General features: G+C 42.1%; 1 long non-coding RNA gene across 2 annotated transcripts in view; it reads right to left on the reverse strand.

The window, feature by feature from the left end:
• The window catches only part of LOC106994566 (uncharacterized), a 75,609-nt gene that overhangs the window by 1,978 nt on the left and 45,921 nt on the right, over nucleotides 1-27,710 (reverse strand). The window contains exon 4 of one of the 2 annotated variants that reach the window (XR_001441175.3): nucleotides 13,344-13,413. The exons of the other annotated variant lie outside the window; for it this stretch is intronic. This is a non-coding gene — a long non-coding RNA (uncharacterized LOC106994566). Of the gene's footprint in view, nucleotides 1-13,343; nucleotides 13,414-27,710 lie in introns of those variants that run through there. 2 annotated transcript variants of the gene reach the window in all.

A 27,710-nucleotide genomic window follows, 5' to 3' on the forward strand; every position in this document is an offset into this window, starting at 1 on the left:
AATTTGAAAGTAAAGTAAAAATAATTTTATTTTATTTTATTTTTATTTTTGAGACGGAGTCTTGCTATGTCGCCCAGGCTGGAGTGCAGTGGCCGGATCTCAGCTCACTGCAAGCTCCGCCTCCCAGGTTCACGCCATTCTCCTGCCTCAGCCTCCCGAGTAGCTGGGACTACAGGCGCGGCCACCTCACCCAGCTAGTTTTTTGTATTTTTTAGTAGAGACGGGGTTTCACCGTGTTAGCCAGGATGGTCTCGATCTCCTGACTTCGTGATCCGCCCGTCTCGGCCTCCCAAAGTGCTGGGATTACAGGCTTGAGCCACCGCGCCTGGCCTAGTAAAAATAATTTTATTTTGGGATGCTCTAAGTTTTGCTATGTCACTTCTTAACCTTGAAATTAGCTAATTTAGAATTGCTTGCTGATTTTTAAATATATTTATCATGATTGTCTTTACATGTGACATAGAAACATGACTTGTTTTCATATATGTAAACTTTATAGCAATAGCTTTCATTAATCTTTCCATTAATTTCACTCACATACTTTGAAATGCTGAATACTGGATTGATCTCTGACCGTTTTGCAAATAAAAATATGTACATAAACACACAAAACAAGACATATGAACTAAAAACTTTTAAATGGTATTTTCAGAAGATAATATTTTTCTATTTCAATTCCTTATTGGCTAGATTTTAATTAGCATTATGAGAGCTCATAAGACATGTCTACTAATGTTTCGATGTTTTGAAGAAAATCCTGTTTAGGCCGGGCACGGTGGCTCACATCTGTAATCCCAGCACTTTGGGAGGCCGAGGCAGGTGGATAACCTGAGGTCAGGAGTTCAAGACCAGCCTGGGCAATATGGTGAAACCCTGTCTCTACTAAAAATACAAAAATTGACTGGGCACAGTGGCGCGTGCCTGTAATGCCAGCTACTTGGGAGGCTGAGGCAGGAGAATCACTTGAGCCCGGGAGGTGGAGGTTACAGTGAACCGATATTGCGCCACTGCACTCCAGCCTGGGAGACAGAGCGAGACTCCATCTCAAAAAAAAAAAAAAAAAAAACTTGTGTATACTATGATAGGTACAAAACCATCCTGCCCCCTAAACTTCTCTTTTTTTCTAGTTAGAACAACTTGTATAGCTCACATCTGCTGAAAACCAATATAATATTCTTTGCATATTTGAAAAGCCACTTTCATTCATATACTTTAGTTCACATATTTATGAGAAGCAATGTGTTAATGAACAAGTTAAAGTTTTAAGTAGTTTGGTGTCTTTAAATGAGGGATTTGTGAATGTTTCAATATCTTGACTGAAACAAATGCCATTTTTCAGTTAATCTAAGATACATACTTGGCAGCTAACTTATATCATCTTAATTGAATTTGGAAACAACTCGTTTTTTCTAATAAACTTTTTTCCCACACACACACAAAGAGCCTGCAGAGCACTAGCAAGCATGCTATTTTTACTCAAAGCCTGGGCACAAAACGAAGCTAAACCTGATTAGGAAATGATGTCAAGAGATAAAAGAAGTGCAGGATTTGCTCTCTGGTAACTCCAAGGAAAAAAGTTCTGCAGCCCTTCAGTTGTCTAGGAGAGCATCACTGAGAGGCTCGATCAGTGACACCTGCTGAAGATTTCCATGGGAGAAATCAACCCCTGCAGGCTGGGCAGCAGTGGCCTTGGCACCCCTAACACCAACGCGAGGCACCCCTGACACCAACACGAGTGCAATCCATGCTGCCCTGATGGCGGGGGCCCAGTCTAGATGGATGGAAGAGATGCAAGCAGAGGATGGGGAGAGACTTACATCAGCATCCATAGGTTCTGGAAAGTTCCTTGGTTCCCACATATCTAAGGCAATCTGCTGCCAAATCTAGAACAACCAGGGACCGTGGTGAATAACTCAAGACCCTGATGGAGTTTGGGTAGAAAACACCAGAGACAACCCTGAGTTCCTAGAGCTCTTGAGAAAGAGGGATGATAGTTAATGCTTTACCAACAGAATTTTATAGGCTCCACAGACCCCAACCTCACCTTTCAGGGACAAGCTCCCGTTTTCTCGACTTTACATGAAAACATGTTGAAGACCTAGTCCACATGTCCGTCTTTCGGTGGTGGCTTAAAGTTTTTTAGAATTGGAGCCTAAAGCTAAAAGGTGGGTTAAAGGGTTGTGAGTTGAAGGTTAGGAGGATGATCCTGAAACACTGAGTTGGAGCCCAAGTGGCTGTCCATCCAAAAGGTGGCCCTGGTCAATGGCTGGCCTGAAAAGCCGGGATGTCCTGTGTGACCAGGGCCCTAGGTATGCAAGTCTGGGGAAACCCTTTGTCAAATCCAGGGAGAACATGAAAATGAAGAAAATATGTCCACTTCTTTTTTCTTCTCCCAACTAATGATTGCAGTTCTGCTTGACCAAGAAGGATAGGAATTCATTGTTACCCCACCTGTATTTGTTCATGTCCCAGTGAGTGTAAGTGTGGGAGCTTGGCAAAGCCTCCACTTCCTGCTCCTTTTACTTTTTCTTTTTCTTTCTTTCTTTTTTTTTTTTTTGAGATGGAGTCTTGCTCTGTCACCCAGGCTGGAGTGCAGTGGCATGATCTCAGCTCACTTAGCCCACCTCCCGGGTTCAAGCGATTCTCCTGCCTTAGCCTCCCGAATAGCTGGGATTACAGGCATGCATTACCATGTCAAGCTAATTTTCATATTTTCAGTAGAGATGGGGAGTTCACCATACTGGCCAGGCTGGTCTCGAACTCCTGACCTCAAGCGATCCACCCACTTCGGCCTCCCAAAGTGCTGGGATTACATGCATGAACCACCATGCCAGGCCTCCTTTTACCATTTTACTGGCATCAACTCCTTCATCTTGACCAGTCACTCCTGTTTACTAAACCCTGCACTTTGTAAAAACAGACACATTTTATGCCCTTTGAATGAAACTTGTTTGTTTGCAAAATTCTCCCTTTGCCTCTTGTTTAGAATTATAAACCAAGCTTACTGGTAAGCTGGGCTTGTTACTGATATTATCATAGGCTTAAAACTGGCTCTAAAGGTATATCTCTGTGTGTTTTTTTGTTTGTTTAATTTTAATGTTCAAAACACATTGATTTACTAAATCACTTGCAATTGACTTATATAAGACAATTTCAACAAATAAAATGTATACTGAAAAATTATTGTATACAATGGACCTGTCTCTAGAAAAAAAAAAAAGTCTTATTTATCAATTGAGGAACAAAAGTATTCCTTTTAGTTTAATGTAGGTTTTAGAAAAACATTTCTTGGCCAGGTGCGGTGGCTCACGCCTATAATCCAAGCACTTTGGGAGGCTGAGGCAGGTGGATTACCTGAGGTCAGGAGTTCGAGACCAGCCTGGTCAACATGGTGAAACCCCGTTGCTAGTAAAAAACACAAAAATTAGCCGGGCATGGTGGTGGGGGCCTCCCAGCTACTCGGGAGGCTGAGACAGGAGAATTGCTTGAACCCTTGAGGTGGAGGTTGCAGTGAGCCAAGATCAAGTCATTGCACTCTAGCCTGGGTGACAAGAGCGAAACTCCGTCTCAAAAAACAAAAAAAGAGAGAAACATTTCTTATGGAGTCCTGCCACAACAAAAGTGACATTCCTAAGAACAACTCGAGTATCCAGTGAAATATTAACAAATGAACTGTAATTGCTTTCAGTCATATTCAGAAAATCTAATGTGTTTACTTGCTTGTTGAGTATTTGCCAGTCTAATCTTTTTGGCTTTGGTGATTAACTTTCAGTGCTTCTTTGCAAGCTTTTCCTGAGGCTGATCAAGTCGGACCTGTCTGTCAACTGAAATCTCCCGGCGATGCCTGTCCTGACCATCAGGAAGGACCTTGAGTTTCCAGCAGTGTTTCTGTTTAATTTCTGCATATGCATGTATTACTGCTTGAACATTCTCAGGAGTTTTAAACCTAGCCTGGTATTCTGTATCTCCTTCTAGAAATCAATATAAACAACTTCCGGGATCACTGCCAAGTATTCTGTGCAAAATCACTCCTGACTTAAAATTTGTGTAAAAATCGTTCAACTTTTTATAATTCATGAAAACGTTTCATCAAACCTACATGAAGCTTAAGTTCCTAAACAGTTCAAGAGCTCTCAGTTTCTCTGTGTGCGTGTTTTAAGGCAATCAGAAGAAATATCTGAAAGAAGAGTTGCAGTCAGTCTTTTGCTCAGGAGACCCTCCCAGGGAGGGATACCGTAGCCCATGGTCTTGGGAAGCCTGCACGCCGGGCGGCATGTCTGAGGATGGGCGGCCCTTCCTCCTGTCTCCAGACTAAACTATCTGCTTTTTTCCTTCACATTCCTCCATTAACTTAACCTTCTCCCCTCTTCAATATTGGAAAGCCCAAAGTCTCCAGGTGCTGGATATCCAGGCATCACTTTTGTCTTCTTGTCCCTTTCCTCCCCTTCAAGCCCAGCAATTACAATGCCAGGCTACAGGGAACAGCCCTGGGTCCTAGGAAGACGGAAAGAAAGGGAAAGATGCTGGATTACTGATCCTCCCAGCACCATGAGTGCCTTAGTCTATTCTGGCTGCTATAACAAAAAACCACAGACTGGTGGCTGGACATTCATTTTCACACAGATCTGGAAGCTGGAAGTCCCAGATCAAAGTGCCGGGGTTGGTTTCTGGTGAGGCCTCTTTTTGTGGTTTGCAGACAGCTGCCTTCTTACTGTGTCCTCATATGGCCTTTCCTCTGAGCTTGCACAGAGGGAGGGTGGAAGCGGGACGGAGAGAAAGAGAGAGGTGGGGAGAGCATGAGAGTACACCAGAGGGTGCAAGCAGACTCTGGTAATCTTTTCTTCTCTTTTTCTTTTCTTTTTTTTTTTTTTTTTTGAGACAGAGTCTCACTCTGTTGCCCAGGCTGGAGTGCAGTGGCACGATCTCAGCTCACCTCCAGGGTTCAAGCGATTCTCCTGCTTCAGCCTCCTGAGTAGCTAGGATTACAGGTGTGCACCACCACGCCTGGCTATTTTTTGTATTTTTAGTAGAGACGGGCTTTTGCCATGTTGGCTGGACTGGTCTCGAACTCCTGACCTCAGGTGATCTGCCAGCCTCAGCCTCCCAAAGTGCTAGGATTACAGGTGTGAGCCACCTCACCTGGCCTTTTTTTCTTCTCTTAAGGAGAGTCATCCTATCAGATTAGAGTCCCACCCTTACGACTTAATTTGACCTTAATTTCCTCCCTAAAAATCCTATCTCCAAATACAGTCACGTTAAGAGTTAGAGATTGAGTATGTGAATTCAGGGGAAGAGAAATATTCAACCCCTAACAGTGAGTGAACTGGAGAGGTTCTGGGCACGGTGCCAAGGGTTCAGGAGTCAGATTCTTGAACCTTTCGCTGTCACACGCAATGACTACAGCGAGGAGGATGCTGAGGGCAATGGTGATGACGGTCGTGGTGAAAGTTCACAGACATTAGCTAAGCAACAAAATGGAGAGGAAAAAATTACAGCTTTGATCTCACCATGTGAAATTAAAACCAGTATTAAGAATAGTCATTTACTTAAAATTGTAGTGCAATTTGAAAAGGAAGAGTATGAAGTAGCCTCACCCAGTTAAGCCACACTATTAATATTACTTTTTATTGTACTTTTTAAGTCACACTGCATCACTTGATGGATTGAAAAAAATATTGAAAGAATTTACTGCTTAAAAGAGGGATCTGTGAATAAAGGCAGCTGGGGGAAAAATGAGAGCGTGGAATGTGGTAGGGTTCATTCATGCACTGCTTACATGGAGGGAATATGGCCAATGAAGCCTTACATTTCATTCATTCATTCATTCATTTCATAATTATTTATTGATTGTCTGTTGGTGCTTGATTAATTAGGCAAATTAAATCAGGCTAGCAAGATGACTGTCTGCACCCTGGAGAAAGGATGGGAAGAGGCAGGATTGGGGGTAGGATGGGTGAGAGGGTTCTGTAGCAATCCTGGTCAGAAATAATGGTAGCCTGGACTGCAGTGTTGCCCGATGACTGACAGAGAAATAAGCAAATGCAAGGGGGAGATATTTGGGAGTTAGAATCAGTTCCTGTGGAAAGATTATTCTTACAATCAAGAAGAGAAAATTAAGCTGTTTACATTCTCTTCAGATCAAGGTGATAATGGTAGTTAAGACCACATACTTTGCACTTCAAGACAAGGGGTGTTAGCAATAACGGAGTTAGGAATGTGTGTTCAAATCCTAGCTCTCCCTCACTAGCTATGTGACCCTGAAGGAGTTCTGAACCTCTCTGTGCCTGTTTCCTCGACAGTCCTGTAAGGATTAAAGGAGTCAACATATCCCCTTGACTTCATGCACTTTTGCGTCTGGTCATCTAGCACATTATTTCTCTGACCTTAAGACCCACTAACAAGGTGGGAATGAAGAACAAGGTAGGAACTCAAGCAACTCAGAGCAATAACACCAGCTCCTTAGAAAATGGGCAGAGGTCCTGAATAGACATTTTTCAAAGGAAGACATAGAAATGGCCAACAGGTGTATGAAAAATGCCCAATCTCACTAATCATCAGAGAACTCCAAGTTAGAACCACAATGAGATACCATCTCACACCTGTAAGAAGGGCTATTACTTGAAAATCAAAAGATAAACGTTGGCAAGGATGCAGAGAAAGGGGAACTCTTGAACACTGTTAATGGGAATGTAAATTAGCATAGCCATTATGGAAAACAGTATGGAAGCTCTTTAAAAAATTAAAATTAAAATTAGAGCTACCATGTGATCCAGCAATCCCACTACTGGGTTTACATCCATATCAATCTGTCATAGAGATGTCTGCACCCCCAAGTTCACTGCAGCAGTATTCACAATAGTTAAGATGTGGAATCAATCTAAGTGTCCAAAAACAGAGGAATGGATTACTGATTTATTTATTTAGAGACAGAGTTTCACTCTTGTCACCCAGGCTGGAGTGCAATGACACGATCACATCTCACTGCAACCTCTGCCTCCCGAGTTCAAGCAATTCTCCTGCCTCAGCCTCCCAAGTAGCTGGGATTACAGGTGTGCACTACCAGGCCCAGCTGATTTTTGTATTTTTAGTAGAGACAGGGTTTCCTCACGTTGGCCAGGCTGGTCTCGAACCCCTGACCTCATATAATCCACCCACCTCAGCCTCCCAAAGTGCTGTGACTACAGGCATGAGCCACCACACCCAGTTGGATTTTTTTAAATGTAGCATATACACACAATGGAATACTATTCAACCTTTAAGGAGAAGGAAATTCTGTCATTTGTGACAACGTGGATGAACCTGGAGACATTATGCTGAGGGAAATAAGTCAGGCAAAGAAAGAAAAATATCACATGATCTCAGTTATATGTGGAATCTAAAAGAGTGGAACTCATAGAAGCAGAGGAAGAATGGTGGTTACCAGGGGCTGGGGAGAGTAGGGAGTTGGGGAGATATTAGTCAAAGGATATAAAATTTCAGTTGGAAGGGATAAGTTCAAGATATCTATTGTTCAACACGATGACTATAGTTATTAACAAGATACTGTATACTTGAAAATTGCTAAAAGAATAGATTTTTTTCTTTTTTGAGACGGAGTCTTGCTCTGTTGCCCAGGCTGGAGTGCAGTGGTACAATATCGGCTCACTACAGCCTCTGCCCCACAGGTTCCAGCGATTCTCCTTCCTCAGCCTCCTGAGTAGCTGGGATTACAGGTGCACACCACCAAGCCTGGCTAATTTTTGTATTTTTAGTAGAGACAGGGTTTCACCATGTTGGCCAGGCTGGTCTTGAACCCCTGACCTCAGGTGATCTCAGTCTCCCAAAGTGCTGGGATTACAGTCGTGAGCCACTGCACCCGGCTGAGAATAGATTTTAATGTTTTCACCATAAAAAATAAGTATGTAGGGCCGGGCGCGGTGGCTCAAGCCTGTAATCCCAGCACTTTGGGAGGCCGAGACGGGCGGATCACGAGGTCAGGAGATTGAGACCATCCTGGCTAACACAGTGAAACCCCCTCTCTACTAAAAAATACAAAAAACTAGCCGGGCGAGGTGGTGGGCACCTGTAGTCCCAGCTACTTGGGAGGCTGAGGCAGGAGAATGGCGTAAACCTGGGAGGCGGAGCTTGCAGTGAGCCGAGATCCGGCCACCGCACTCCAGCCTGGGCGACAGAGCGAGACTCCGTCTCAAAAAAAAAAAAAAAAAAAAGTATATAAGTAAATTATATATTAATTAGCTCAATTTAATCATTCCACAATGTGTACATATTTCAAAACGTGTATACTATAAATATATATAATTTTAATTTGCCAATTAAAAAATAAAGCATAAAAAAAGAAGCAAGGATATCAGTAGTATAAATATTATTAAAATTGTCCTGGAGTTATTAACCAATGAAAGTAGGCAAGTGAATGAGATACAAAATATAAACATTTAAAATAAATTACATTCAAAATTATCTTCTGATGATGGGCTTGTATACAAAGAAAACCTAGAGAATTGACTAAAAATTATCACAAACAATAAGAAAAGACATAGAATTAATTTTTTTAAAACTCACTTACCCACAAGTAAACACCACCAAGTTAAAAAAGATGATGGGCCGAAGAGGTGGCTCACACCTGTAATCCCAGCACTTTGGGAGGCCAAGGCGGGCAGATCACTTGAGGTCAGGAGTTGGAGACCAGCCTGACCAACATGCTGAAACCCCATCTCTACTAAAAACACAAAAATTAGCCAGACATGGTGACACATGACTGTAATCCCAGTTACTCGGGAGGCTAAGGCAGGAGAATCACTTGAACCTGGGAGGCGGAGGTTGCAGTGAGTTGAGATCGTGCCACTGCACTCCAGTCCAGGCAACAGAGTGAGACTCTGTCTCAAAAAAAAAAAAAAAAAAAAAAGATGATGGAAGAAGAGACTCACTTCTGCAACAGCAGCAAAAATGATGAAAGATCTAGTGATAAACATAGCCAAGATATACACAAGGCCTATTCTTTTTTAAAATTTAAATGTGCCAGTTGAGGTGGCTCACACCTGTAATCCCAGCACTTTGGGAGGCTGAGGTAGGTGGATCACCTGAGGTCAGGAATTCGAGAGCAGCCTGGCCAACACGGTGAAACCCTGTCTCTACTAAAAGCACAAAATTAGCCAAGTGTGGTGGCGCATGCCTATAATCCCAGCTACTCAGGAGGCTGAGGCAGGAGAATCACTTGAACCAGGGAGCTGCAGGTTGCAGTGAGCCGAGATCACGCCATTGTACTCCCGCCTGGGCAACAGGAGCAAAACTCAGTCTCAAATAAAATAAAAATAAAATAAAATAAAACAAAATAAAATAAAATAAAATAAAAATAAAACAAATTTAAATGCTACTGAGGGCCTGTGATAAAAACTGCCATTTGTTCCTCATGTCCCATCAAAGGGTACAAAGTTTCAGATAGAAAGGAGGAATAAGTTTTGAGATCTATTGGACAACAGGCTGATTATAGTCAATAATAATGTATTATCTATTTCAAAATACCTAAGAGAGTACATTTCAAATGTCTCACTGTAAAAAAAAAAAAAAATCAGTAATCAAGGTGATGGATATGTGAATTGGTTTGATTTAATCGTGCCAAATCATATACATATATCAGAACAACACATTGTACCCCAGAAATGCATATAATAATGATTTGTCAGTTAGAAAAATGTAATGCAGCTCCTATATTTTAGCTGGGTGTATAGACACCCAGAATTAAAACCGTGCTTTGCAACCTTGCTTGTAGGTAAGTATGACCTTTAGGCTAAATGCTAGAGCACAGGGTTTAAGTGGAAGTGGGATGTACTAAGGCTGGGAGAGGGCCTTCAAGACAGGAGGTAGGCCCCCTCCACTCTCGTCCTCCAGGCTGAGCATATGAAGGTGGAGCTGGAACAGCCATCCTGCCTGTAACGTAGAGGCTGTGCTGAGGATGCTGAAGTAACAAAATAGAAAAATCTGGGTCTCCAAGGATGGTATGGGGCAACCATGGAGCCCTAGACAAACCTACATTCATGGGAAAGTGGCTCTTGTTTAGGATTTGTTACTTGGTGCGTCAATCAGTCACAGCTGAACTTAATTTTGATCCGGAACCCCAATAAAAGACTTGAAATCAAGACAAGCTGACTCAGCTGTGTCCTAAAAGCACTCCTTTTTTGTGTTCGCTGATTTCACACCAATTATCAACTCCCATCCCTCCATCTCCCCATTTCTCACAAGAATATTTATTTCTATTTTATTGTATTATCCGTGAAAACATTTAAAAACAAATAACAATTTCTTAACTCATCTTCATGACTCAAGAATCCATCTTCCATATTGCTCTAAATTATCTTCCTAGATTAAAAATTTGACCCTAAGGCCGGGTGCGGTGGCTCACGCCTGTAATCCCAACACTTTGGGAGGCCAAAGTGGGCAGATCACGAGGTCAGGAGATCGAGACCATCCTGGTTAACACAGTGAAACCTCGTCTCTACAAAAAATACGAAGAAAATTAGCTGGGTGTGGTGGAACGTGCCTGGAGTCCGAGCTACTGAAGCAAAAGAATCACTTGAACCCGGGAGGCGGAGGTTGCAGTGAGCTGAGATCACGCCACTGCACTCTGTTGCCTGGGCAACAGAGTGAGACTCCATCACAAAAAAAAAATAAATAAAATAAAAACTTTGACCCTGCCAGTCTTGTGCCTGAGATTATTCATCAGTGCTCCACCATTTACAAACTTCAATCCTTCATCATCCGGCCCTTGGCTTTGTCTTCCACTTTCCCTCCCAATTTCCCTACACAACCTTCCCTAGATTTCACCCAAATAGAATCCCTGATGGCCGGGCGCAGTGGCTCACACTTGTAATCCCAGTTCTTTGGGAGCCAAAGGCAGTCAGATTACTTAAGGCCAGGAGTTCGAGATCGGCCTGGGCAACATGGCGAAACCCTGTCTTTACTTAAAAAAAAAAAAAAAAAATTAGGCATGGTGGTTCACACCTGTAATCCTAGCTATGTTGGGAGACTGAGTCATCAGAATTGCTTGAACCCAAGAGGTGGAAGTTGCAATGAGCTGAGATTGAGCCACTGTACTCCAGCCTAGGTGACGACGCAAGACTCTGTCAAAAAAACAAAGAGAATCCCTTGCAATTTTCCCAGTGCACCGGGCTCTTCCTGCCTCTGTGGCTTTGCATGCAGTTTTTCTCTCCCCTACGCCCGCTCCGCTCTGACCCGCTCACCTATGCATCACTCTCAGCTCATGCTAGTAACACTTGTAGGAGAATCTAGGAGAAGCCCTCCCACGTCTCTCTCTGCCCACCCTAAACTGAGCAGATGACCCTCCTTCATAGTTCATTTCTGGATTTCCTCAATCCCCTGCCATAATTCCCAAATATAGTAGTCTCCCCTTATCCATGGCGCTGCTTCCCTCAGTTTCAGTTACTTGCAGTCAACCCTGGTCCAAAAACAGGTGATGTAGTACAGTGAGATATTTTGGAAACACATTAACATAACTTTTATTACAGCATACTGTTAGAATTGTTCCATTTTACTTTTAGTTATTGTTCATCCTTTACTGTGCCTAATTTATAACTTAAACTTTTCCATAAGTATGTAATGTATTATAGGAGAAAACATAGCATATATGTGGTTGGCTACTATCCACAGTTGCAGGCATTCACTGGGGGTCTTGGAACGTCTCCCTCGAGAATAGAGGGGAACTGCTATATCGCAGACATTGGGTTTTCATCCCTCTGCCTCATTAGAACATAAATTCCCTGAGAACAAAGACTGGACTTTGTTCATGTTTGTGTTTCGATAATAGAAACAATTTGGGTGACACAGTCAACTTTTAAAACAACTATTGAGCTAATCAATCAATCTCTAGAGCAGTTTTTTTCATACTTGAGAATTCACAGGCCAATGTAGAGTACTGCTGTTCTCTATACCCAGTGTGGGAAATACTACCTTCAAGTTACATAGTATCACTTTAAATGATCAGTGAGCATCAGTTCCATTGTTTAAAAATACAAACACAAAAAGCCTGGGCATGGTCATTCATGCCTGTAATCCCTGCAATTTGGGAGGCCGAGGCGGGCGGATCACGAGGTCAGGAGTTCAAGACCAGTCTGACCAACATGGTGAAACCCCGTCTCTACTAAAACTACAAAAAATTAGCCGGGCGTGGTGGCGCATGCCTGTAATCCCAGGTCCTGGGGAAACTAAGGCAGGAGAATCGCTTGAACCCGGGAGGCAGAGGTTGCGGTGAGCCCAGATCACACCACTGCACTCCAGCCTGGGTGACAGAGCGAGATTCCTTATCCGCCCCCGCCACACCAAAAAAAAAAATACAAACACAGGGCCTAGGGTGGTGGCTGACACCTGCAGTCCTAGCACTTTGGGAGGATGAGTTGGGAGAATCACTTGAGACCAGGAGTTTGAGGTCAGCCTGAGCAACATAGCGAGACCCCATCTCTACAAAAAAAAATTTAAAAATTAGCCAGGAGTGGTGGCATGTGCCTGTGGTCCCAGCTACTCGGGAGGCTGAGGTGGGAGGACAACTTGCACCTGGGAGATTCAGTGAGTGGTGATGGTATCTGAGCTCTAACCTGGGTGACAGTGCAAGACTGTCTCAAAAAAATAAAAATAAAAAACACAGAGGCTAAAACTGAATAGTAGTACTGGGACATAAAAAGGTCACCCAGATAATCATGAACAAGACTGTGGGCTTTTAAACATTATCCAAATAAATTATTCAAGTATTTGAATATTAACTCAACATCCAATTATTATACAAATAAACACAATGTTAAAATATTCTCATTTATATTGCATATCCCTTAAAAACATAACTGTGGATTTCAATTTGAAAAGCGAGTTAATTATTATTTTTCTTAGAAGTCATATGCTCCTTATCCCAGAAAACTGCAAATTTTGTAGCATGTATATGAACGTGGTTTCATAAATGCCTCAACCCTATCATGAACCTCAAGTTAATTCCTACTTTAATGAAATTTCCTAAAATGCCTTCATCTGCAGCTTACTCTGGGAGGTCAGCCTAATTTAAATACTGGAGAACACTTGCCTTTCATCCAAAACAGAATCATTGCATGGCCAAGGAACCCTTAGGAAACACGCCAGTGAGTTTAACAGCCTCTTCATTTTTACTAAACTGTCTATGACTGCCTGAAAAGATTGCCTTCAAGGCTAAAATCCCTGTGAGGACTTTTTTGTTCCAGGCCTGGGCTGACTGGACCTTTGGCTCGAGTTTAACCCAGCTTCTCTGCAGACATTCTTCCAAAGACACAGAAAGTTTTAAGCTCCTTGCTGCAGCTCTCCATCAGTACTCACCTCCAGGCCATTTGAGGTCTGAGAAACTCAAAAGCCGAACAGTCTCTGGGGGTAGCAAGTGTGGAGAACCTATCCAAAAAGAGTTTGCAACCATGATGTTGGAATACTTTTTAAGACATGAGATTACCCTTGGGATTCCCTACAGACTCAGAATCAGTGCCTCTTGCCTGCTATTTGCAAGGCCCACACTTTTTGAAATAAATTACCTAGTTAGGGGAGGGGGCAGGGATAGCATTAGGAGATATACCTAATGTAAATGACGAGTTAATGGGTGCAGCACACCAACATGGCACATGTATACATATGTAACAAACCTGCACATTGTGCACATGTACCCTAGAACTTAAAGTATAATAAAAATAAATAAATAAATAAAATAAATTACCTAGTTAGAAATAATGTAAGAAAAAGCAAAATTGCCTCCTGGAAGAGTCACCAGAGGAGTGTTCAAAATTAATGCTGGGTCTATTTGGAAGAAAGGAACCTCAAAAATGTGAAGGAATATTTTGACAGTTAACATATAGCTAATTACAGCATGTTTCAAAAGAGGAATCTGCATTTTACAGAAGTAATTTTCACAAATAAAATTACTCCTGCCGGGTGCAGTGGCTCACACCTGTAATCCCAGCCCTTGAACCCAGAAGGCGGAGGTTGCAGTGAGCCAAGATCACGCCACTGCACTCCAGCCTGGGCAACAGAGACAAAAAGAAAGAAAGAGAGAGAGAGAGAGAAAGAGAGAGAGAAAGAGAGAAAGAAAGAGAGAGAGAAAAAAGAGGTACATGTATATGTAAATGTTAAAAGAAAGCAAAATTGAGTGCAAAGAATGGGTACAAGTTATGGATACATAAAGGAAAAAAATGTGGAAAGACAAAAGAAGGGAGAAATTGAAGTGCAAAAAAACAGAAAGTGACACAGGACAATAAACAAGCATTCATGCTAAATGTATCTTACTTCAGGATGCTATAAAAAAGTTAACATAATCCCAGCACTTTGGGAGTCCGAGGCGGGCGGATCACAAGGTCAAGAGATTAAGATCATCCATAGTGAAACCCTGTCTCTACTAAAAATACAAATATTAGCCGGGCGTGTTGGCGCACACCTGTAGTACCAGCTACTCAGGAGACTGAGGCAGGAGAATCACTTGAACCTGGGAGGCAGAGGTTGCAGTGAGCTGAGATCATATCACTGCACTCCAGCCTGGCGACAGAGCAAATATGCGTTTCAGAAAATAATAATAATAATAATAATAATTAACATAGGCTGGCCCTTTAAGTAACACACATTTGTTTCTCAAAGTTCTGGAGGGTGGAAGGTCCAAGATCAAGGCCCCTGAAGATCTGGTGTCTGGTGAGGGACTGCTTCCTGGTTTGCAGACAGACAGAGAGAGAGAGAAAGAGAGAGAAAGAGAGGAAATTTATGAGAGGAATTGATCCATATGATTATGGAGACTAAGAAGTCCCACAATAGGTTTTGTACAAGCTGCAGAACCAGGGAAGCAGGTAGCATGGCTCAGTTCAAATCTGAAGGCCTGAGAAGCAGGGAGACTGATGGTATAATTCTTAGTTTGAGGCAGACGGCCTGAGAATCCAGGGGGCCACTGGTGCAAGTCCCAAAGGTGGCAGAACTAGAAGTCTGCTGTCCGAGGGCAGGAGAAGTAGGCGTCCGAGCGCCGGGAAAGAGAGATGAATTCAGCTTCTCTCTGCCTTTTTGTTCTACCTGAGTCCTCAGCAGATTGGATGGTGCCCACCCACATTGGTGAGTGCAGTTCTTCCTTACTCAGTCCTTTGATTCAAAGGCCGGTCTCTTCCAGAAACATCCTCTCAAACCTACCCAGAAATAATACTTTACCAGCTATCTGGATAACCCTTAACCCAGTCAAGCTGACACCTAAAATTAACCATCACGAACATACAAATAAATATATATATATAGGAGAAATCCAAATAAATTCTATGAATGGCACTGGTGTACTTACATTCAATGTAAACACGGGGAGAGGCTGGGGGAAGGGTTCAGAAGACCTTCCTATTCATTTCTTTGGAAAACCTCCTGTGAATCTATAATCATTTTTTTAACTATGAAAAATTTAATAAAAGGATTTTCAAAGTATTATAAGCTAATCAGTTTAAGCACACCTTTATGGATTCTACAGACATCATTCTCTTAGTTATTCCTTTTTCTACTAATTCACATTTTACACACACAAAATTCAAGAAGGTGACACTGTTCTTCAAGAAAAAGGACATTCATATGCATTTTAATGAAGTGTACAAGACCGAGAAAAGTCTTCCATATTTTAATGCCTCATTTTTTTCAGATAAGTGATATTCACCATTGCAAAAATAATCATATGGCTCTTACTCAAATTATTTTTATCAGACAAAAGAAATCGGAAGTGGAAAACCAACTCGTGGTCAGAAAACCAATGGCTGACATTTTCCGTGGGGAGCCCGATTTAAGCGGCTGGAGTCACCTTTTTAAGTCTATTAAACAGAATCTGTATTCACTGCTGTTAAGCTCACTCATCCTAATTGATAGAATTTGAGTGTTAAAGGAACTCTGGTCACCTACTAGTTCGATGAGATTTAACATCATATTTTTAAACTGTCGTAAGTCCAACTGTGCAGTGTGATGAGAGACTCTTTAGACAGATTAGAGCATCAGAATAGAAAGGCCCAAAATAGACTCAAGTGTTGTATGAGCATATAGTAGAAGATAAAAAGCATATCTGTGCAGATTTGTCGGGTTGCTTAATAAATGGTGTTGGGATAGGTTTACCATTAAGATACAAAAAGAAAAAAAATTAAAAGGTAGCTGTCCCCCACCTTCCTGCAGGCCTAGGGGAACATGGCAATTCTGCTCCATACAGAGAAAATAAACAGGAGGTCTAGGCAGGGGCCACAATAATATGAGGGCTCATAATTTGGGATGCTTTGAAGAGAAATCTCTATTTTTATATGAAGTCTTCCAAATTTTAGCTGTTGGCAACTATGTCAAATATTTTTAAAACAGTGTGTGAAGTGAGCTGCATTTAGTTTCCCAGCACTGCCATAGGGAATGACCAAACCTGGGTGGCTTCAAACAGCAGAAACTTCTTCTCTTATGGTCTGAAGTCAAGAAGTCAAAAGTTGGCCGGGCGCGGTGGCTCACACCTGTAATCCCAGCACTTTGGGAGGCTGAGACGGGCAGATCACGAAGTCAGGAAATCGAGACCATCCTGGCTAACCCGGTGAAACCCCGTCTCTACTAAAAATATACAAAAAAAAACTAGCCGGGCGAGGTGGCGGCGCCTGTAGTCCCAGCTACTCGGGAGGCTGAGACAGGAGAATGGCGGGAACCCGGGAGGCGGAGCTTGCAGTGAGCTGAGATCCGGCCACTGCACTCCAGCCTGGGCGACAGAGCGTTGGCAGGGTTGGTTCCTCCTGGAGACTGGGGGAGAATCTGTTACCTGCTTCTCTCCTAGCTTCTCATGGTTGCCAGTAGCCCTGGCTTGTAGACGCATCAGTCCAGTCTCTGCCTCCTTTACCCTGTGGCATTCTCCTCTCTGTGTCATCTGTGTCCAAATTTCCCTCTTCTTATGAAGAGGTTACCTTTGGTCCTTGAAGCCTTTGATTTAGAGGCAGATCTATGCCTACTTTTCCCAAGGGGAAGGGAATGCTACTTTGGCAAGGATTGTGGAAACGAAGAATGTTGATTGTTAGGAGCAGAAAAATCAATGAAAACAAACAAAAAACAATGGAAGAAAAGTTAGGAGTGGAAAGTAAAGAAAAGGCTATTAATGAAAGGTATCAAATCTAAAAGTATGTGGTAAGTGGACCAATTAGTGGATCATCTCTTAGATTGGCCAAAAAAAAAAAAAATCAGATTTTTGTGTTTTTGATTTTTGGGGAGGGGGAACAGGGTCTCACTCTGTTATTCAGGCTCGAGTACAGTGGTGTGATCATAGCTCAGCCTTGATCTCCTGGTCTCATATGATACTCCCATCTCAGACTCCCAGGTAGCTAGGACTACAAGCATGTGCCACCACAGTCAGCTAGTTTTAAAAAAATTTTTTGTAGAGACAGTCTCACAATGTTGTCCAGGCTGGTCTCAAATTCCTGGCCTCAAGTGATCATCCCATACTGGCCTCCCAAAGTGCTGGGGTTACAGGCATGAGACACCATGCCTGGCCCCAAAAATCAGTTTTAACGGATGATCCGAAAATGAGTCAAAGGACTGCTTTAATTCACTCATCTATACTCAGATGACTCTACTCAGAGAAATAAGAATAAAGAAACGAAAGTAACAGAAGCAGCAGACGTTCACCCAGAAATCTGCATATTGTCAAATTTACAGAATCATGCAACAAAATATTCGTTTGACTTTCACCAAAAACTGGATCACTTGTACTGATATAGATACTGATATACACTAAATACAATAGAAAGTTGTGTAATAAGAGATAACCGACTCACATTCATGGATTATGCATTGTATAAATGCTTCATTGTTAGTAGAACCAAAGCTTCCCAGGAAAATAACGTCTAATTCCCTTTGCAATAAAATCCTACTTACATATATTAAGAAACTTCTCAGACCTTCATTCTCTTTTGAATAACCTAAAAATAACTTTATTATTTTCATTTTTCTGCATTTCTTGTGTGAATTTCCACTAAGCTGAATGAAACAAATCATTTACTTCTCAGTATATGTGAGACAATTGTTATATAAATTGTTATATAAAATGAAAGACTATACGTTTTTGATATCAAAGGCACTCAGGTTTTGGAAATTATTTGTGAAAGTTTAAAAGAGGATAAAATAAGAAATTGCTACAAAATCAACCAAGTTCATTCAGTTTCAGCCCATAATCACTTCTCAAGTGTCTGTTTTGCTCTAGGCGTTGTGCTGTGTTCAGAGAATTCTAAGACGAATACAGTACATTCCCTCTAGAAGCATATGTATTAGGGGGTAAACAGACACGTAAAATAAATAGAACATTTCTACGTAATGCACAAGTGCTACGACAGAGGCATCGGTTGAAATTATAAGTATTCAAATAAGGGAATTTTAAAAATCCATACACAATACATTTTCAATCAAACAAGAAGCAAGGGAGATATATAGGGTTTTTTTTTTAATACTTGTAATAGACTGAACAATGGCTTCCAAAATGTCCACGTCCTAATCTCTGGAAGCTGTGACTATGTTAGGGTACACGGTAGAGGGGAGTTAAGGCTGCAGATGAATTAAGGATGCCACTCAGATGACTTAAATTAGGAAGACTATCTTGAATTATCCAGCTAGGCCCAATGTAAACATCCTTAAAATCTTTAAACATGAAAACAGAAAGACAGAAGGAGTCAGAATCAGCCAGAGGGTTATGACTATGAAAGAAAGGCACAAAGAGAGGCAGCACTGCTGGCCTTCGAAATGGAGAAAAGGGCCACAAGCCAAGGAATGCAGGCTGCGTGGAGAAGTTGGAAACACAGTGGAGAGCGTCTCCCCTAGAGCCTCCAGAAATGAACATGGCCTGGACTTCTGTCCCCAAGACCTGTTTGATAATAAATGTGTGGGGTTCTTTTTGTTTTGTTTTGCTTTGGAGATAGTGTCTCATTCTGTCACCAAGGCTGGAGGGCAGTGACACGATCTTGGCTCACTGTAACCTCCGCCTCCCAGGTTCAGGTGATTCTCCCGTCTCAGGCTCCCGAGTAGCTGGGATCACAGGTGTACACCACCATGCCTGGCTAATTTTTGTATATTTTAGTAGAGACGGTTTCACCAAGTTGGCCAGGCTAGCCTCAAACTCCTGGCTCAAGTGATCTGCCCACCTCGGCCTCCCAAAATGCTGGGATAACAGGTGTGAGCCACCATGTCTGGCCAGATATGTGTTGTTTTTAAACACTAATACAGTAATTTATGACAGCAGCAGCAGGAAACCAACACAATACCCAAGAGTGATGAGACCTACAGGATTCTATTTAGCATCCTAAGAAGTTTTCTGAATTTAAAATTTCTGAGGTCATGATCTACTCTCAGTTCTTTTTCACCTTTTCATGGTGAGCTTTTGAAGGAGGCAAGGAGACATGGGGAAGGGAAGGAGAAACTCGTACCTGTGTCCTAAGTACTGAGTGGTGAGACAGGAATCTTCCCCTAGATTATCTCACTGGATCCTCACATAAAGTCCTGGAAGGATGATTTTATTGTCCCATCTTCACAAAGAAATGGAGATTCTGAGAATTAAAGATATAATGCAGCCGGGCGCGGTGGCTCACGCCTGTAATTCCAGCACTTTGGGAGGCCGAGGAGGGCGGATCACTTTGTCAGGAGATCGAGACCATTCTGGCTAACACGGTGAAACCCCGTCTCTACTAAAAATACAAAAAATTAGCCGGGCGTGGTGGCGGGCGCCTGTAGTCCCAGCTACTCGGGAGGCTGAGGCAGGAGAATGGCGGGAACCCGGGAGGCGGAGCTTGCAGTGAGCTGAGATCGAGCCACTGCACTCCAGCCTGGGCAGCGGAGGGAGACTCTGTCTCAGAAAAAAAAAAGATACAATGCTGATACACTCCTCTCAGACTGCAAAGCCCTTGCTCAATCAACATGCCAGGCTATTGCAAATAAAACCCTAGGCTCCAACACATCGTGGGTTCAGGGGCCTAGGAAAGACCACCATCCTGCCCAAAGGCCTCCTCAGTCTTTTGGTAGCATAGACAAAAAGAGACTATTTTCTATTTAAATATCATATCTCATCAATACTAGGATTCACCTTTGACATAGTTTGTGATATGGTTAAACTTTGTGTCCCTACCCAAATCTCGTCTTGAATGGTAATCTCCGTAATCCTCACATGTCAAAGGAGAGACCAGGTCGGGGTAACTGCAGCATGAGGGTAGTTTCTCCCATGCTGTTCTCATGATAGTGAGTTCTCACGAGATCTGATGGTTTTATAAGAAGCGCTTCCCTTTTCACTTGTCACTTCTTCCTCCCGACTTGTGAATCACAAGGTGCCTTGCTTCCCCTTTGCCTTCTGCCATGATTGTAAGTTTCCTGAGGCCTCCTCAACCATGCTGAACTGTGAGTCAATTAAACCTCTTTTCTTTATAAATTACCCAGTCTTGGGCGATTCTTCATAGCAGTGTGAGAATGGAGTAATACAGTTTGGATACTTGTCTCCCCAGATCTCATGTTGAAATGTCATCCCCACTGTTGGAGGTGGGGCCTGGTGGGAGATGATTGGATCATGGGGGTGGATGGACTTCCCATGAATGGGTTAGCGCCATCCTATTGGTGCTGTCCTCACCATAGTGAGTAAGTTCTCATGAGATCGGGTTGTTTAAATGTGCAGCACCTCTCCCCCACTCTCACTCCTGCTCTTGCCATGTGAGGTGCCTGCTCCCCCATGTGATGTTCCTGCTCCCCCTTTGCCTTCTACTATGATTGGAAGCTTCCTGAGACTCTCACCAGAAGTAGATACGGGTACTATGCTTCACTTCCTGTACAGCCTGCAGGACTGTGAGCCAATTAAATCTCTTTTCTTTATAAATTACCCAGTCTCAGGTTTTTCTCTTTCTTTCTTTCTTTCTTTTTTTTTTTTTTTGAGATGGAGTCTCACTCTGTCGCCAGGCTGGAGTGCAGTGGCACGATCTAGGCTCACTGCAACCTCTGCCTCCTGGGTTCAAGCGATTCTCCTGCCTCAGCCTCCTGAGTAGCTGAGACTACAGGTGCACACCACCATGCCCAGCTAATTTTTGTATTTTTAGTAGAGACAGGGTTTCACCATGTTGGCCAGGATCGTCTCGATCTCTTGACCTTGTGATCTGCCTGCCTCGGCCTCCCAAAGTGCTGGGATTACAGGCGTGAGCCACCGCACCCAGCCTCGGGTATTTCTTCATAGCAATGCAAGAACAGCCTAATACAACCCTTTTTTCTGTCTCCTTTTTTTTTTTTTTTTTTTTCTTTTCAGGGAGGGCCTCACACTGTCACCCAGGCTGGAGTGCAAGTGGTGCAATCTCAGCTCACTGCAACCTCTGCCTCCTGGGCTCAAGCGATTCTCCCACCTCAGCCTCCCGAGTAGCTAGGACAACAGGTGTGCATCACCACGTCTGGCTACTTTTTGTACTTTCTGTAAAGTGAGTATTTCACCATGTTGCCCAGGCTGGTCTCAAACTCCTGGGCAAAGCAATCCACCTGCCTCAGCTCAGTGCCACAAAGTGCTGTGATTACAGGTATGCACCACTGTGCCTGGCTTTGTTTTTACTTTTAATTGAATTACCATGCATCTTATGCTCATAAAGCCTTACAAGTATAAATGAACATCATTTTTTCCTTCTTAGTGATATGTATAATTACAGTGTGTTTTACAATGGAGACTTCTCAGGGTCAGTGAGTTAGCATAGAATGCATCCCTCAGCTAAGCCCTGGACTATTTTCAATATCAGGAAACATAAATCCCTTGCCCTGCAGCACAAAGAAAATGGTCACCCATTTTTTTAAATATCAACTCACAGATCAAAATGTGGGTGTTTTTTCTCAGAATCTACTCTGTGCTAAGCATGGGCAAGAATCCTTAAAAGGTCACAAAAGAAATGGAAGATGGGGCCTCTACCCTCAAAACATCCACATAAGAGGTAAAACTAACATGAAAAGTCATATGACATATGACATACCCAGGGACCTAACTGGCAGCAACTACACAGAGAGATAGGATCGATTACATCCACACAGTGTGTGTTCATTTTGCTTTGTTTCTTATTTTGTTTTGTTTTTAGTATAGTCTCATCATCAAACTTAGTTCATTAAACTCATTAAAAGCCTATGTAAAAATACTTTCAGGCTGGGCACAGTGGCTCAAGCCTGTAATCCCAGCACTTTGGGAGGCCAAGGTGGGTGGATTACCTGAGGTCGGGAGTTCAAGACCAGCCTGACCAACATGGAGAAACTCCGTCTCTACTAAAAATATAAAAATTAGCCGGGCGTGGTGGCACATGCCTGTAATCCCAGCTACTCGGGAGGCTGAGGCAGGAGTATCACTTGAACCCAAGAGAAGGAGGTTGCAGTGAGCCGAGATCACACCATTGCCCTCCAGCCTGGGCGACAAGAGCAAAACTCCGTCTCAAAAAACAAACAAGCAAATATATATATAAATATAATATATATATATTTATATAATATATATATTTTATTATATATTATATATAATATATAATTATATATTATATGTTACATATATTATATATTCTATATATTATATATATATATAGAATGAAGTAACTTGGTGTAGTGACTAAGTTAGCATGAAGTAACTTAGTGTAGTGACTTGACCTGTGTCCCCTAATAAGATGTTGAAGTCCTAACCCCCATGCCAGTGAATGTGACCTTATCTAGAAATAGGGTCTTTTCAGATGTAATCAAGATGAGGTTATACTGGTTAGAGTGGGCCTTAAATCCAATGACTGACATCTTCAGAAGAGAAAAGAAAGGGAGATTTGAATGTAGAGACATGGAGGAGGCATGAAGAACATGGCCCTGTGAAGATGGAGGCAGAGATCAATGTGATGCAGCTACAGGCCAGGAATACCAGGAATCACCAGTATTCACCACAAGGCAAAGGAAGCTTCTTCCCTGGAGCCTTTAGAGGGAGCATGCCCCCACCAACACCTTCATTTCAAATTTCTGGACTCCATAATGGTGAGACAATACATTTCTGTTATATTAAGCCACCAAGCTGATGGAACTTTGTTACGGCATTGGGTCTGAGAATGGCTCGTACAGATAACCCACATGAGATTGATTAAAATTAAATAAAGTGTTTTTGAAAGAAAGCACTTAACCTCAAAAATAAATTGTTAAAAGCTGAGGGACATGACTCAACTCTTAGAACTATCCAAATATGGCAGGAAAAAAACGTGAAAATCACACACAAAAAAGTGAGAAATTCATGTAGATGTGAATTTATCCAAAGTAGGAAAAACAAATTGTGCAAAAAAAAACCACAAAAAATTAAACAATAAACAAAAAAAAACAGGGTGGCACCAAAAAAGAGCTCTTCCTCGCCTAAACTCAGGTACACATTAAGTCAGAAAAAAAAAATTAGCAACTATAGCAAACTACATTAAAACTAATGCAGTCTTATTAAAATTATATAAAGCTATATAATAAAACTTCATAATGAAACTATAGTTTTACTGAACAGAGACTGGTCAATAGGAATTTACTGAGTATCTGCTACTTCTGTCTCGAATATAGAAATGGAGGAGTATATACTTAATTTTTTAAAAAGGAAGAAAGAATTTTAAAGTAATACTATGTGCTAAAGTACAGAGAGAGCAATACTCTAACATGCCGCGGTAAGTGCAAAAACAACGCAGAATATTGGACTAGTGCTAAAGAGAGACAGAGAAGTGACACTGTAGCAGTGTCTGACAGATCTCTTACCTTATTATTATAAATACATAACAATGTTTTTCCAATAAATCACAAAAATGGCTGGGCCAGCTGCAGTGACTCACGCCAATAATCCCAGCATTTTGGGAGGCCAAGGCAGGAGGACTGCTTGAGGCCAGGAGTTTGAGACCGGCCTGGGCAACATAGTGAGATCATTTCTCCACAAAAAAAAAAAAAAAAAAAAAAAAAAAAAAGTATATAAAGTGCCAAGATACAATTCGTGGAAAAAAAATTTAACCATTAGATTCGTTTTTTTCTAAAAGCAAAACCTCTGATAAATTCTTGACATGCCTCAAGAAATACCGTGAAGATAATTCATCAATTAAATGTTTGAAAACATAGTAAAGCCATCATCAGTCTGGAATTATGAGTGACTCAGAACTAGTTGGGACTATGAACATGATGGAATACTAAGATGAATGTGAAAATGTCACATCAGAATATCATAGTTTAAACTAGAGCTACTTAAGCCTTTATTTATGTCTCCTTAGACCACATCAGCATGAACGTTCATGGAGGCACAGGAATAATAAAATTCAGCTGTCCCCACCTCTGTCTCCTGCCCTTGACATGACTAGGATTACTAGGTTCTTTCTTTTTCCAAGCTGTTCAGTGAGTTGATTCACTTGTACACCCAAACATCTATGACTTCATTTCATGTTTGGTGGTTAAATTTGCCGTTAAACATTTGCTGATTATTTTTAGCTGTCCAAACTCTAGAATTAAATGCGCAACATTTGGCTCTGAAACTCCTGTTTGGCACCTTAAATTACCACTGAAAACAAGTCAGCCATTTCACATATGATGGCTTCTGGGCAATGAAAAGATAGACAGGTGGAATCTGGAGGATGTCCGGCCTAGGACGTCTTAATTTCAAAAAGGTATTTAACATGGTAATGCATTAAGGTACACTTAAAGCCACATGGACAAATCCACCCAGTTAGTGTTAATTAGCTGGAAAAGTGATCCAGAATTCTGTACTCAAGCCCATCCTGCTCAGAATTTCAGTTAATGACTTAGATGATGGTTTACAGGATGATTATGTCAAATTTGCAAAGGAAGCAGAAATTAAGGCCTGGCGCAGTGGTTCATGCCTGTAATCCTAGCACTTTGGGACCAAGGAGGGTGGATTACCTGAAGTCAGGAGTTCGAGGCCAGCCTGACCAACATAGTGAAACCCCATCTCTACTAAAAACACAAATTTAGCTGGGTGTGGTAGCACGTACCTGTAATTCCAGCTACTTGGGAGGCTGAGGCAGGAGAATCGCTTGAACCTAAGAGGCAGAGGTTGCAAGGCTGAAGTGAGCTGAGATCGCACCATTGCAGTCCAGCCTGGGCAACATGAGTGAAACTCCATCTCAAAAAAAAAAAAGGCCAGGCGCAGTGGCTCACGCCTGTAATCCCAGCACTTTGGGAGGCTGAGACAGGCAGATCCCATGAGGTCAGGAGTTCAAGACCAGCCTGGCCAACATAGTGAAACCCCGTCTCTACTAAACATACAAAAATTAGCCGGGCATGATGGTGGGTGCCTGTAATTCCTGCTACTCAGGAGGCTGAGGTGGAAGAATTGCTTGAACCTGGGAGGTGGGGGTTGCAGTGAGCTGAGATCATACCATCGCACTCCAGCCTGGGTGACACAGCAAGACTCCTCTCAAAAAAAAAAAAAAAAAAGGGGAGAAGTATAAAGGAAGGCACCAGAACCAACTGTAGCTGGAGACAAGAAACTGAGGGACAAAAACTAGCAATAGAAATGCATTATTATCTATATTTAGTAGCAATAGGAGTGATAAGAATAGTAAATATTAGTAATTAAAATAGGAATAAAGGTAAAGTAGAAAATTTAAGGTAAAAATATTCAATTGCATAAAGACAAATCTTGAAGAAAACTAGAAACTTACATTTCTTTTCAAATGTAGGTTTAAAATTAACTACATATTACTCAGGAATGGAAAACCCTATCGTATATTCTCACTGATATGTGGGAGCTAAGCTACGAGGACACAAAGGCATAAGAAAGATACAATGGGCTGGGCACGGTGGCTCACGCCAGTAATCCCGAACTTTGGGAGGCCAAGGTGGGCAGATTACCTGAGGTCGGGAGTTCGAGACCAGCCTGACCAACATGGAGAACCCCTGTCTCTACCAAAAATACAAAATTAGCTGGGCGTGGTGGCACATGCCTGTAATCCCAGCTACTAGGGAGGCTAAGGCAAGAGATTCGCTTGAACTTGGGAGGCGGAGGTTGCAGTGAGCCAAGATCGCGCCATTGCACTCCAGCCTGGGCAACAAGAGTGAAATTCTGTGTCAAAAAAAAAATAATAATAATAATGATACAATGGACTTTGGGGACTTGGGAGGCAAGGGATAAAAGACAACAAATATGATGCAGTATATACTGCTCGGGTGATGGGTGCACCAGGATCTCACAAACCACCACTAAAGAACTTACTTGTGTCACCAAATACCACCTGTACCCCAATAATTTATGGAAAAAAAATCTACCTTTAGCCTAATGTGAAGACTCCTCAGAAAACAACAGAACAATGGGAAGCTCTAATTTTTATATTAGATAAATAAAAATAAGTGCTATTCATTTTGCTGTTTAAAAAAATTAACTACATATTTAATATGTACCATTTCCATGTCATACATAGTTTTTTTCGAAGTAAGAGTTTTAGTATATATTCATAGAAGTATAGTATATTTATTGGCCGGGCACGGTGGCTCATGCCTGTAATCCCAGCACTTTGGGAGGCCGAGGTGGGCAGATCATGAGGTCAGGAGTTCGAGACCAGCCTGACCAACATGGCGAAACCCCGTGTCTCCTAAAAATACAAAAATAAGCTGGGCGTGGTGGTGGGCACCTGTAATCCCAGCTACTCATAAGGCTGAGGCAGGAGAATCGCTTGAACCCAGGAGGTGGAGTTTGCAGTGAGCCAAGATCGCACCATTGCACTCCAGCCTGGGTGACAGATTGAGACTCCATCTCAAAAAAAAAAAAAAAGAAGTATAGTATAGTATATTTATTAAAGGTAGTATAGACTCATTATATTCAGTATTGCTCAGAACACGTTTTCTGTTGTAATTACCTGTTAAGGAAGAACACTACCAAACTGTAGTGCTTTTAGAAGTGCATCAACAGCATTGAGAAATACAGATTTACAGCCAACAGGTACCTTGAAGATCATAATTCCAGGATAAACAAATTGAGACTATTGAGATCCTGTAAGACTGAAATAATACTACCTGTATTTATTGGGGTTTGTTGCTAAAAAGGAATAACATGGGACTGGGTAATTTATTAAAAAAGGGGTCTATTTGGCTCATGGTTCTTCACACTGTACAAGAAACGTGGTGCTGGCATTTGCTTCTGGTGAGGCCTCAGGAAGCTTCCAAACATGGCAGAAGGCAAAGAGGGAGCAGGTATGTCACATGGTGAGAAAGGAGCCAAAGAGAGATGCCAGGGTCTTGTCAACCACCAGCTATCCTGTGAACTAACAGAGTGAGAACTCACTTACTACCAGGGGGAAGACACCAAGCCATTTGTAAGGGACCCACCCCTCTAGGCGAACACCTCCCACCAGGCCCCACCTCCAACACTGGGGATGACATTTTAACATGAGCTTTTGAGGGGACGAACATTCAAGCTGTATCACCACCATTATACACAAGCTTACCCGGAGCCCAATATTCTGACTGGGTCACATAAAGAATATGTATAGGAATTAAGATTGTTCAACCTAAAAAAGGAAGACTTAATGGTGTGGTGCTGAAAGTAGAAAAGCTGTTAAATGAATAGAGAGGAAAGATTCCACATCAGCAGGGCAGACAGTAAGAACTTTACACTGGGAAGAACTGTTGGCAATGAGAATGATAAATCTTTCAATGAGGGGAGACTGAGGTCACCAGGAGTGTCCAGAGAATAAACGATCACTATGGGGAAT

Source organism: Macaca mulatta, chromosome 18, assembly GCF_049350105.2.
Source record: "Macaca mulatta isolate MMU2019108-1 chromosome 18, T2T-MMU8v2.0, whole genome shotgun sequence".
Classification (NCBI taxonomy): Eukaryota; Metazoa; Chordata; class Mammalia; order Primates; family Cercopithecidae; genus Macaca; species Macaca mulatta.